This window comes from Tachypleus tridentatus, chromosome 4 (assembly GCF_004210375.1).
Source record: "Tachypleus tridentatus isolate NWPU-2018 chromosome 4, ASM421037v1, whole genome shotgun sequence".
Taxonomy (NCBI): Eukaryota; Metazoa; Arthropoda; class Merostomata; order Xiphosura; family Limulidae; genus Tachypleus; species Tachypleus tridentatus.
In genome coordinates, this window is record NC_134828.1 from 26,151,585 (window position 1) to 26,163,364 (window position 11,780).

Genomic DNA, 11,780 nt, shown 5'->3' on the forward strand with positions numbered 1-11,780 from the left:
CATCAGGCTTTAATACTGTCTCCCTTCTTTACTGTGCAAATAGTTCTATCTCTCTTTTGGGGATGTGGGCATTCCTTGAGTCTTTCATTCCTTTGGGACAAGAACATATGAGGTCTCTTCCAGTAGTTACAGCATGCTAATGGAGTATTCTTTCCAATCCCTTGTATGATCCTGTCTCACTACTCAGGACCAACATTGTAAATGGCTGTGGGATCAGAGCAACACCAATATTGGGGTATCCATTCCTCTCACCTTATCTCAAGATGCATCTCTTCAGAGATGGGGAACTTACCTACAAGGGCAGGAGTTTCAGAGAACTTGGACAGCAAACAAGTCTACCCTCCATATCAACGTTCTCAAACTTTTTGCAATACACTGGGCAATGGTTTAAGATCTGTCTCTCTTTGGGGAATTGTCATAATAAATTCTGGTAATTCCATGGTAGTATCTTAAGATCTGTCTCTGGGGAGGGAATTGTCATAATACATTCTGGTAATTCCATGGTAGTATCTTAAGATCTGTCTCTTGGAGGGGTAATTGTCATAATACATTCTGGTAATTCCATGGTAGTATCTTAAGATCTGTCTCTTGGAGGGGTAATTGTCATAATACATTCTGGTAATTCCATGGTAGTATCACAGGTTACTCATCAACAAGGCACTCATTCTCAAGGCCCTTATTTTCATACCTTTTATCTTCTTCACTGGGCTCATTCTCATTGTTGGTGGATAAATTTGTGTCTTTTAGCATGTCATGTTCCAGGAATGATGAACTTAATTGCATATCACTTGTCTTGACCCAACTGTATTTTCCAATGGAGTGTATGCTATATTATGAGGTTTTCAGTGGATTTGCTCTTAGTTCTGGTCTCACCATATTTATTGGATCAGCTATGTTATGGATTATTTTTGCTAGGATATTAAAAGGAATTATCATTACTTACCCGATTGAATTACTAAAGGTTGCAACAGGCTTTATTGAAGTGGTGTGTTACATAAGACCATCTAGTCACCCATTTTCTAGTTTCCAGTCACTTGGGTGGTGAACAAAGGCTTTTCCTCCAGTGTGTTCAAATGTGTTCCATCACTCTTAGATAAGAGGGTGAAGTTGAGGATCTTCTCACCAGAATTTCCAGGGTGTTTTTTACCAGATGTCAGTGGGAGTGACACCAGCTTCCAAGGGAGCCCATTAATATTTCTGGTACAGATTTTAGATGAAGCTATCTGGTTGAGGGGTACACGGCCCTTCTTTTTGATCAGAGTTGTTTGCATATAATGAGATATTGGTACTATGACCCCTTAATTCCAACCCCAAGTTATGGAACCTTTGCTGTGTGGTTGGGGCTAGCCTGTACTGATGATTACTCATATTCTAGTCATTAATATAGGCCATGTTCCAGGTGAAGAATATACGTGTTCTGGATGTATTGTAGTTACCCACTATTGTACCATTTTATCTCATATGACACTCCTGTTCTATACAGACACTTCCTGTATAGATCACGTCTGTACTGTCCTCTCCACCTTCTCAGTGTGAGATTCTAGCTATACTGTCAGCAGATGGTAAGTATGTTTTGGAAATTAACATTTTTCTAAACTGCAAATATATTTCCAATAATACTTACTTCCCCTACACTCTCCCACCCTGCCTTCACACTAAAGAGCCAGTTTATGTCTTGAAAAAGTGATTACATTATGAGGATGGGATGCTTATATAGAAGACATTTGAAGTTGGTGGATAAATTTGAAAATTAGATTTTCCCTGAGGCATTTGAGTGAGGTATAAAAGACTGGAACAAACTTTTTCAATAATTTCATGGGCAAAGAGTGGAAACCCTGGGGACAGAAGTAGCTATAGTATGACAGGAGGTAGGTATTTTTGGAAATACAGTTTCAGTTTAGGAGGATGTTAACATATTTACACTTGTATAAAATATGTGCTTTTAAGATTCTCACATGTAATACTTTGTTGGCACTTTCTTTAAAAAAAATTTGTCAATGTCATACCCAAGTTTGATATTGTAAATAATAGGTTGTAGATATTTTTTAGAATAAATGTATGTTGAAGTATAGTATCATTGGACTTTGATATATGCAATTTAAGTGAATGAAAGCTGTACACTCTAAATGTTTAGATTTTGAAGTTTAGGCAGTTAGTAGTGTTTTGTATTGTAACTTTTACAAAGGTTTGTTTGTGTCATGTTAGAATTGGATCATATAAATCATTATCTCTAAGCACTTCCTTGCTTTATGGATGAGCTCAAGCTTAATTTGAGGGTTAGTTTTATTTTGTGCTTTATTATAGACTTTTACAAGCATCTTTCAATTAAAGTTTCTTTAGTTTATGGTAACTTTAAATAACAGAAGTCTTAACTTACAAGGTACCTCATTTTGCTGGTCTTTATGTTCCCACTATGAAGCAGAGAGGGTGGTTATATCAGAGATGGTGGTTATATCAGAGTGGGTGGTTATGTTGGTTTACTCCTCTTCATTTACCCCAATCTTTCAAATAAGATATCTCGAGATTGGATGTAGGGATTTTGACCAAACTTGTGCAATAAGTACTACATACAAAGTTATAGGCCCAACAAACTTTTGAAGGTCATGGATTTAAGATGTTAAGGGTAGAAGTTTGTAACTTAAATGTGACTTCACTTGGCTGATTTTTATGCTTCCAGTGTAAAGCAGATTGGGCATATTTGTTTACTTTTATCTGTTTATTTGTCTGTCTGTCATGATTTTGTAGACAGGATATCTGACATTGGATGAATAGATTTGAACTACATATGTAAGGAAAGTACTACATACAAAGTTCTAGGCCTTTTGGCTGTTGAGGTTGTGGGTCAGAAGTCAGTGATAGAAGTTTTAACTTGCAAGTTATATGGCTGATTTTTAATTTTTTATTTTTTTTCTTATTCTTTGATTTCAAGAAGCTTCTCATTTACATAATATCACCAGGAAAGATTTTTTTAAAGTAACTTATAACATTTTTTTCCAAAGTATATTTTAATCTTGTACTTCCTTATAATGCCTTAAATTTCTAAACCATCCTCAAGTTTCAAAGAACGCTTCCCTGATGTTTGGCATGAAGGTTTATTCCTGTCATTGCACATATTTTTTGTTTGCTCAAGTTTACTTGCAGGTCTGATAATGAAGATGAAGACAATTTATAAAACATTTTTATTTACAAAGTTCGAACTTTTTGGAATAAACTCATTCCATCTTCAGCGAAATCTGAAAATCGTGTTATGAAGATGGTTATTCAATAAAAGTATAATATCACAATCACTAGTTTACTTAACTATTTTAAAAAAATTATAAACAGAAAAATAAGACAAAAAATTAGATATATTTGACAATGGTTGAGTTTAAGTGTGAAAATTTAAAGACCTTTATGAGTCGTGTTTAGCTATGAGTAAGCTTTTGTTAGCATAGAGGTCAAGCTCTGAAGATCCTGTGGTTATAAGAGAGAAATAATTAAATGAAATATTGTGATCTGTGGTTTCAAAATGTGAATGAATGATTGAGTGGTTAGGTTTTGAGTACTGAACAGTTGTTTCTGTTAGATACTGCTAAATGCTCACAGACTCTAATATTTAAGTGATGTTTTATTTTGCCAATGTACATGATTTTACAGTCAGTGTGTGTATTTATAGAAAACCCATGAATGTAGAAGTTTAGGTAGTTGATTTTTGTATTGAAATACGTTTTTAATGTGAGGTCTAGATTTATATATTAGTCAGAGCTTAATTTATGGGTAGAATTAAAGAGGAGAGTTTCTCTTTAATTTGCAAGATTTGTGAATCAATAAAAGGAAAGGAGATAATGAGAGAAAATTTGTAGACAGTGTGGCAGGCAGTGGAAATTTGTTGTTTAAAAAGTTGCAGTGGAAATTTGTTGTTTAAAAAGTTGCATGCTATCTTTGTTAGAAAATCAACTGGATGGCCATTACTTAACATGTTTGTATAGAAAGGTAACATTTGTGGGAAAAATAAAATAATTCAAACAAGGATTTAAAATTCTGTTTAACAATGATGTGACCTGATTATGTTTGAAGAAATTGGGATAAAACTATTAAAATTAGTGTAGAGGCCATTAAAAGTTCTTTTCGATAAACAGCGTGTTTACCCTTTCTTTGGTATCTCTGAGGTTTAGGTATGGAAGGGAATTATTCTCCTCAAGTTTGGACCTCAACTTGATGTTCACAGTTAAAATCAAATCAACTGTAATCCTTTGTATTTGTGTTTCATTATGCCATTGACTGCTTCTCTTCAAAACTAACCAAACTAGTTATTGTAATATTTCTTCAAAACTAACCAAACTAGTTATTGTAATATTTCTTCAAAACTAACCAAACTAGTTATTGTAATATTTCTTCAAAACTAACCAAACTAGTTATTGTAATATTATAGTTAGTACTCATTGTCATAACACAATTTTCAGATTTGACTGAAGATGGAACGAATGTATTCCAAATTGTTCAGATCTTATTAAACTTCATTTTCCCCATCACAAATCCGTTACTTGCATGTAGCCTTGAAGTTACAGATTTGTAGTTCTCACATGCAGTGTAGCTGTCTTTTTTTTTGCAAGATAAGATATGCTTTTATTATTATGATTTTTACGTGTGTTTTACATTATGTTCATTGCCTTCAATTGTTATGAAGAATTTCTTCTGTCCTTTTTTTTCTCTTTACTCTTTCCCATGGCCATGTATCTTAAAACATGTTTGATAACTGTCTTCTCCTGATGAACTTTACAGTATTGTGTCCAGTTGAAATGAATGAAAGTTCTATTATCAAAATGAATTGCCTTTCTAGTTTTGCAAGGTACGTTTACTAATTTTCTCATATCTTGGCTATCCAGTTGTTGTTTTATATTCAGACTTTTTTATTGTATTTATTATTTACTTGATTTGTTTTATTTATTCTTACACAAAAATATTGTCTGATGTGGTTTTGCTTCTCTCTTCCTTTCACCATCTGATCGTTGTTCTAGCAGTTATATGTTTATTTACCTCTGTCGTTTGAACTGTAAGATAACTGTGAACTGGAACCAACTGATGTGACACAATTGTGTCACCTATTAAATCTTCTCATTTCCAGGTTTCTCATTCCATAACTGCAGTAGTTCCACTGATATTACTTAGGCTAAGTGTGACCTAATGAATAACTTTTCAGGCTGTGGATCAGAAGATCCAAGCTCACACTACACACTTTCAGATGTTTGTACATTATTATATTGACAGTCAATCTTGGTATTCACTGTGGAGTTCAAGTGGTAACAGGTGTTGCTGATTGTCTGCCTTCTTTATAATTAGAAGTTTAAAATAATGAATTGGTGTACCAGAATCCTAAGGGTCTCTGACCTGACTGTTTTTCCAATATGTGTATTAAAGTACTTTCCATGTTGAAATTACTACAGTCAGTTACCACATTGCTTAAATGCACATACTTAATAATAAGTCCTGTCTTCAGTCAAGTTTCGGCTTGTCATTTTCTACTGTCAAGCTATGAACATTCCTTTTTTAAACCCATTTCTTTAGTATTTTGGAACTTTTTTTTTCCCAGTATTCACTGGATTATAGACCATCAATCATTCTCAATATATATGTTCCACAGTAGATTAATCCCCAATTTATACCAACTTGTACAAATCTCTATTCTACTTCTTGAAATTATTCTACCCTCACTCCAGTAGGGCATGACACTGAGTCAGAGCCAAACAATACAAGTCTTATGGAATGACCAGTCAAAGAATTAATTGAAGCATACAACCTTCTTGCATCAAACTTTATAATAATTTACTGACGACATCAGAACACCTGCATGAAAAGTGAATTATAGATATTTTTTATTGTGATGTCAGAAAAACATGTAGGTTCAAGAAGGTTTAATAGAAGATGATGAAACCCCATAACATGAACACTTTTAAAAGATGGACTTTCTTCTGTGTGGAATGATGGTTTAATTCTTCAAGTTGTATCATCATTCTCAGTTTATCCTTGCAAAAGAAAGGTTCACCTTTCAAAAGTGCTCAAGTTACAGGATATTTCTAACCATCGTTCAGTTATCTGTAGTTGCTTATCAAGTTCTTCAAAGTTGTTTCAAAGTCTGTTGAAAATACCTTTCTCTTTGCTCTCTTATAAATAAAAGAAAATGTTATCTACAAGCCCATGGTAGCTTTTAACACTCCCTACCTAAAGACGTTTCTAGTCCTGATTTCTCCAAGCCTGTTCCCCTGGCTGTGGTTTCGCTAGATAGTAGATAGGGACAGTGGGAATCTCGTTAATCCATTCATTAATGGATTTAAATGGCAATTTCATTTAAATACAAAATTATTAGCCTAATATTAATAACCTTTCAAGTTGCTCTGGGGCCTATTAGGTCCCACTTTTCATAGGAGTGTTAATCAGCTAGGTATATTAACTGTACAAGAACATTTCTCCACTTTATTTGGTATCTTTATGTTTTAGCTTTTTTGTTTATAAGTTATTTGCACTTTGTATCTTGAAATTTGAAATGAGAGACAAGAGAGAATGTAAACATCACCTATCAACAAATCTTTAGCTGCTCTAACAAATAGTTGGATGTCATAGTTACTCTTATAATACAGCCCATAAGTGCAAAATGTGATTTTGTTGCAATGGAACACAAACAATGGACATTTAGATTTACAACTTTGGCAGCTTACCACAAAAGTTCACCTGGCCTAATTTTATGGTCAAATGCTGACAGGCAATTCCTTTTTATGCATGGATTTTCTTTGTGGCTCAATCACGTATACATCTTAGTTGAACATGTGTTACTATCACATGTACCTATTTTTAGTTAGTTGTAGTTTTTTTTATTGGTATTTGAATGTCCTAGTTAGTTGGAAATGTGTATTATTCATGAAATTGTTTTTAGTAAGTGGCAAGACTATTTTTCTACACAAATATTTTATTTTGTTTTTAGTTGTGGTTCTTCACTAGCCAACCTTATACTTGTTTTGTTTTTTACAAATTAATTCATGTTTATTTCTTGTTAGGTAATTCTTAAACAATCCTTTACACCCAGAATCCTGGACCTTTTCTGTTTATTTCTGCTCCTGCACCTAATATTATTTCTACTCTCTTTCTAATTTTGACTTTCAACTAATTTATTTTTAATATTTTCTTTGTTCATTTTTGCACAAGTTTAAACTGTCACTTGAACAAAATTGATATTTTAAGTTCTTAACTAGACTTACTACTTTTTGAGAACAGCTGTTTAATGAGATAGTGTTATAATCTTTCCTTTCACCAGAACTTCTTGTATGCCATCTCTAGTTCAAAATGCTTCTTATTTTATGCTTGTTGAAACTGTGGCTTTTATCCAAATTCTATAAGTTTAGAATCTTCCATGTGTTAGGTTACAACATTAGTAGGACTAGCAAATTACCTGTGGTGCAAGTGCATTAGATCTGCATGCAATGTATTCAGGCCTTCATATGGCAAAATGGGAAAATCATGACTGCTATTGCAAATCTACATGCACACAATATAAAAATTTTACTAAGTTGGGGGTTGCATATTGCATAATAAAAAACGTTTTTCCAGTATCATGCATATAAGCAAGAGCTTCATCATTGTATGATGTTTATCAGTTTCTTTCCTTTCTGGTTGACATCAGTAAAACAAAACAAAACTGAATTTCTCATGCTGCCTTATTTGTTGTTTACTACATTATAAAATCATCCACTCCAGATTCATCAAGTGTCTGCTTCTCTTACAGTAATCAACAGTAGATTTCTAGAATAAAGTTATCTTCTTTAACCTTCCCAATGGCTCAGCTATGTCTACGGACTAACAATGTTAGAAACCGGGCTTCAATGCCCATGGTAGGCAGAGCACAGACAGCTTATTGTGTAGGTTTGTGCTCAACTTCAAACAAACTTCTTTAATGAAAAAAGAGCAACAACTAGTATCAGAAGTGGACATAAGTTTAAGTAATCTTTCCATTCCTACTCCAGGTGATGCATGACCAAAACCCTCTACTTTCTTTTTTCTTTAGTTAAATGAATGAGTTTGTCACGTAAATAAAGTTGTGCATTGGCTTGTGTATTTTAAATCGCACCCTCTTTCCTTTAAATGAGGGGGGAAAGAAATGATCTTAAGTAATATCATTGTCATTTATAAAGAATGAATTGTAAAATAATGTGAAGTGACAGCTAAGATGAAAAATAGGAAAATTGCTTATGATATAAAAGTTTGGATGCTTATTTTCAGTTCCATTTCTGCTGGTGACAGTAGCCAAACTAAAACTGAAAAAGGAAGTTTTTTTGTGTGGCAACATCAGAAAAACTTCCACTTGCAAACTAATATAGTGACAATATGAAATATGTGTTAAAACATTTTGTGTTGAAAACAATAAGTTTTATTATGAAATGTAATTGATTTAGTTGATATTTTAGTTCAAAAGTCTTATTATGTTCTAGACCTTATTTTAACTTGATTTCCATAATTGTTAAAATGTTTGTGACCTTAACAATATTGAGTGTCCACAGAAATATGTTTCTTTCTTTGACCATGTAAATTTTTTTTCTATTTTATTTCATTTTCTTTAGTTGTGTGCTAATGTTAATGATTCTTAATGTGAATAAAAAATTATTGAGTGAAATGTTCTTTCATTATAACTGAAGTTAAAGAAACTGATAGTTTTCATTCTTTTTTTTTTTGGCATTTTATAATGTTTAGTTTACCCTCTAAAAGACTTAAGCTTGGTGGTTACACTTCTCACATTTTTAAGCCTACTATTAAATATGTTTGGAAAGAAAATGCAAATAGAAATGTTGGGTAAAAGCAAACTTTTCAGGAGAAATATTTTGTATGAATTATACACCTGTGATCTACTATAGTTCATTGTAATCTTTACTGTGGTTTTCAAAAGTGCATGTGATTACAGAGTTTAAGGTTTCATTCATTCAGAATGCATGATTTTTAATGACCAAACATAAAAGGAAGTAATTTTATATAGATAAGGAAGATTTCTACAGTTTTGTAATTCATACAGGTGTGGTTTGAGAAAGAAATAATCTGGCTGGTCAGCTTTTGGTCTTCCATTCTCACCTCTTCAGTGGATCTCAAATTTTTATAAACTCCTGCCAGCTCAGACATATTTACCATAACATTTGGACTATAACAACTTTCCAGCCATGAGCTGAAAATGTCAAACAAATCATGTTCGAGTTAATAAAGTGTAGAGGTATATTTTAAAACCTTTATTATAATATTAAAATTATAAAACAATAAAATTGTATATTTTAAAACATTTTATTCTTTATAAACAGTTCCACTCTTGTTGACATAGACTGTATTTCCTTGTTTATTTATGTAAATAAAATTATGGTATATATATTAAGAAATTAAAACCTTTCCCTGACATAACCATTCTCTTTGGGAGTGATTTGGTGAAAGTCCAGTTTGCTTCACTAAGATACAAGTTTCATATTTTCCCCATTTTTAAATTTTACTCTGCAAACTTTATGAGAATATTATTATTTTCTCTGTGAGATGGAACTGTGAGAATAGGTATGTGTTTTATGAGAAATATAATAAAAGTTTATGAAAATTATTGATTTACCTGACTATTTTCACCTTACGAAGGTCACTGACTGTTATGTATAAAAATCATTACTTTTGACATACTATTTATGGGTAAAACATTTGTAGTTTCAGTCACTAACTACTAAATAATGGTAATTATAAGGTTGATGTGTCATTTTTATCTGCAAACTTTCACTATACCACGCATAATGTCATAAAAAAAACTGATAAAAGTCCACAGTAATGCAATACAAGAATATAACTTGAAAAATGCATACAGTATAAAGCCCTATAGTTGGTAGTTACTAATAGTTGCCGATAAAGTAAATTATCAGGTAGGCATTAGCACTGCCTATGTAGGGATGTTGGAATTTTTTATTCAAATGGTATTTTAAATATCTCCTCAAATAGGTCATCAGAACCCTACAATGGCCAAGCATGTTAAGGCGTGCGACTCGTAATCTGAGGGTCGCTTGTTCTCGAATCCACATGACACCAAACATGCTCGCCCTTTCAGCCGTGAGGGGCGTTATAATATGACGGTCAATCCCACTATTCGTTGGTAAAAGAGTTGGCGGTGGGTGGTGATAACTAGCTGCCTTCCCTCTAGTCTTACACTGCTAAATTAGGGACGGCTAGCACAGATAGCCCTCGAATAGCTTTGTGCGAAATTCAAAAACAAACAGAACCCTACAATACCATACAGTTTCTTTTTATAACAATCGCTACGTAATCTCCGAGTTACGAATTCTGGTAATATCCATAAATATCATAACAGAAGTTTGAATTTTTGGTTCTCTCTCTTCTCTTTATCTTTTATTACATGATAATTCAAAAAGCAAAACAATGGCACCAACTAATTTCACCGAGGTGGCAGTTTTAAATGGAGTATCTGCTTTTATGAGTATTATTAACTAGTAATTTTTAAAAAAATCATAGTACTAGTGTAAACGATGTTACCATTACCCCTTGAAGTTAGCTTTCTTACAGAAATTGGTTGTTTCTTTAAAAAGCTCAAGTACAGGGTGAAATGAGAATTACAAGCCAACCAGTAATAGATAAACAATAAATATTACAGTTGAAACTTCAATGTATTAGAACGCGGTAGGGACGATGCAAATGCCACCTCTACACATACTTCCTTTTTTGAAAAGTTTTTTCTTAACTTTTTCAGAAGATAAAAACTACGCGTTGATGGAGTCAGTCCTAGATAACAAGCTAAGTCTACTCACATGAGAGAAAAACCCGTAAAACTGCATTAAATTGTCAGATGCCTTATAAGTTCGGTACCATTAACAGTATCGTTGTCTGTAATATTTAATATTTTCTACCTTTAACAGCCGAGGATGTACTTTTTATGAAGGCTCATTTATAACCAAAAATCGAAGGCAGTCGAGAAGGCCCCTTGTGTAGCTATGCGCTTAACAAAAAAAAAAACTTTCTGAAAGTACTTACAAAGATGTGACTGGCCTCTTACTGAGCAGTTGTATGTTAATAAAAATTATTTTAAATAATTTCATGTTAATACTAAAACCTGTACGCAATTAAGATTATTGTATTCTAATTTCTTATAAATTGAGGTATTAGTAAGTGCCCTTTAGAATTGGAATTTCAAAAGACCTTTGGTACTGAGTTCTGGAATTTCACACTTGAATTTATTTAATCATGTTAATAATAATTGTCTAAAATTTTGTCGACAGCCAGGTTACCCAAATGATGATCAGTATAGGTTACATTTATTTTGGTTTATTGATATAACATTGTGTTAACTGATTCTTTATTGTGGTAGAAACTGAAATTGCAAGGAGAAACAGCTGTATATTCAATAAAACTAAAATGAAATTTGACTTAACTAGTTAAAGATACGAGGCTTTACATAGTCTTAACTTAAAGTAAAATCACCATTTATTTATCAAACAAAACAAGTCGAAGGATGAATTCATATCCACTCAGATACTATTTTCTATAATAAGGAAGAAAAAAAAACGAGGCTCGAATTCTTTATCTTAATTTGAAGATATATTTTGTAGATATTTTTTCCTACACTAAAAGCACGTGGTATTTCCAGGTAAAACGAAATTAATTCCAGAACAATATGATAGATCTACTTTATGAAGAATATTCAGACAAGATACGGATTATGAAATATTTAATATTATATCTCTAAGAAACTGAATCGTGATAATGAAGGAAAACACGAGATTGGGCACGTGGTG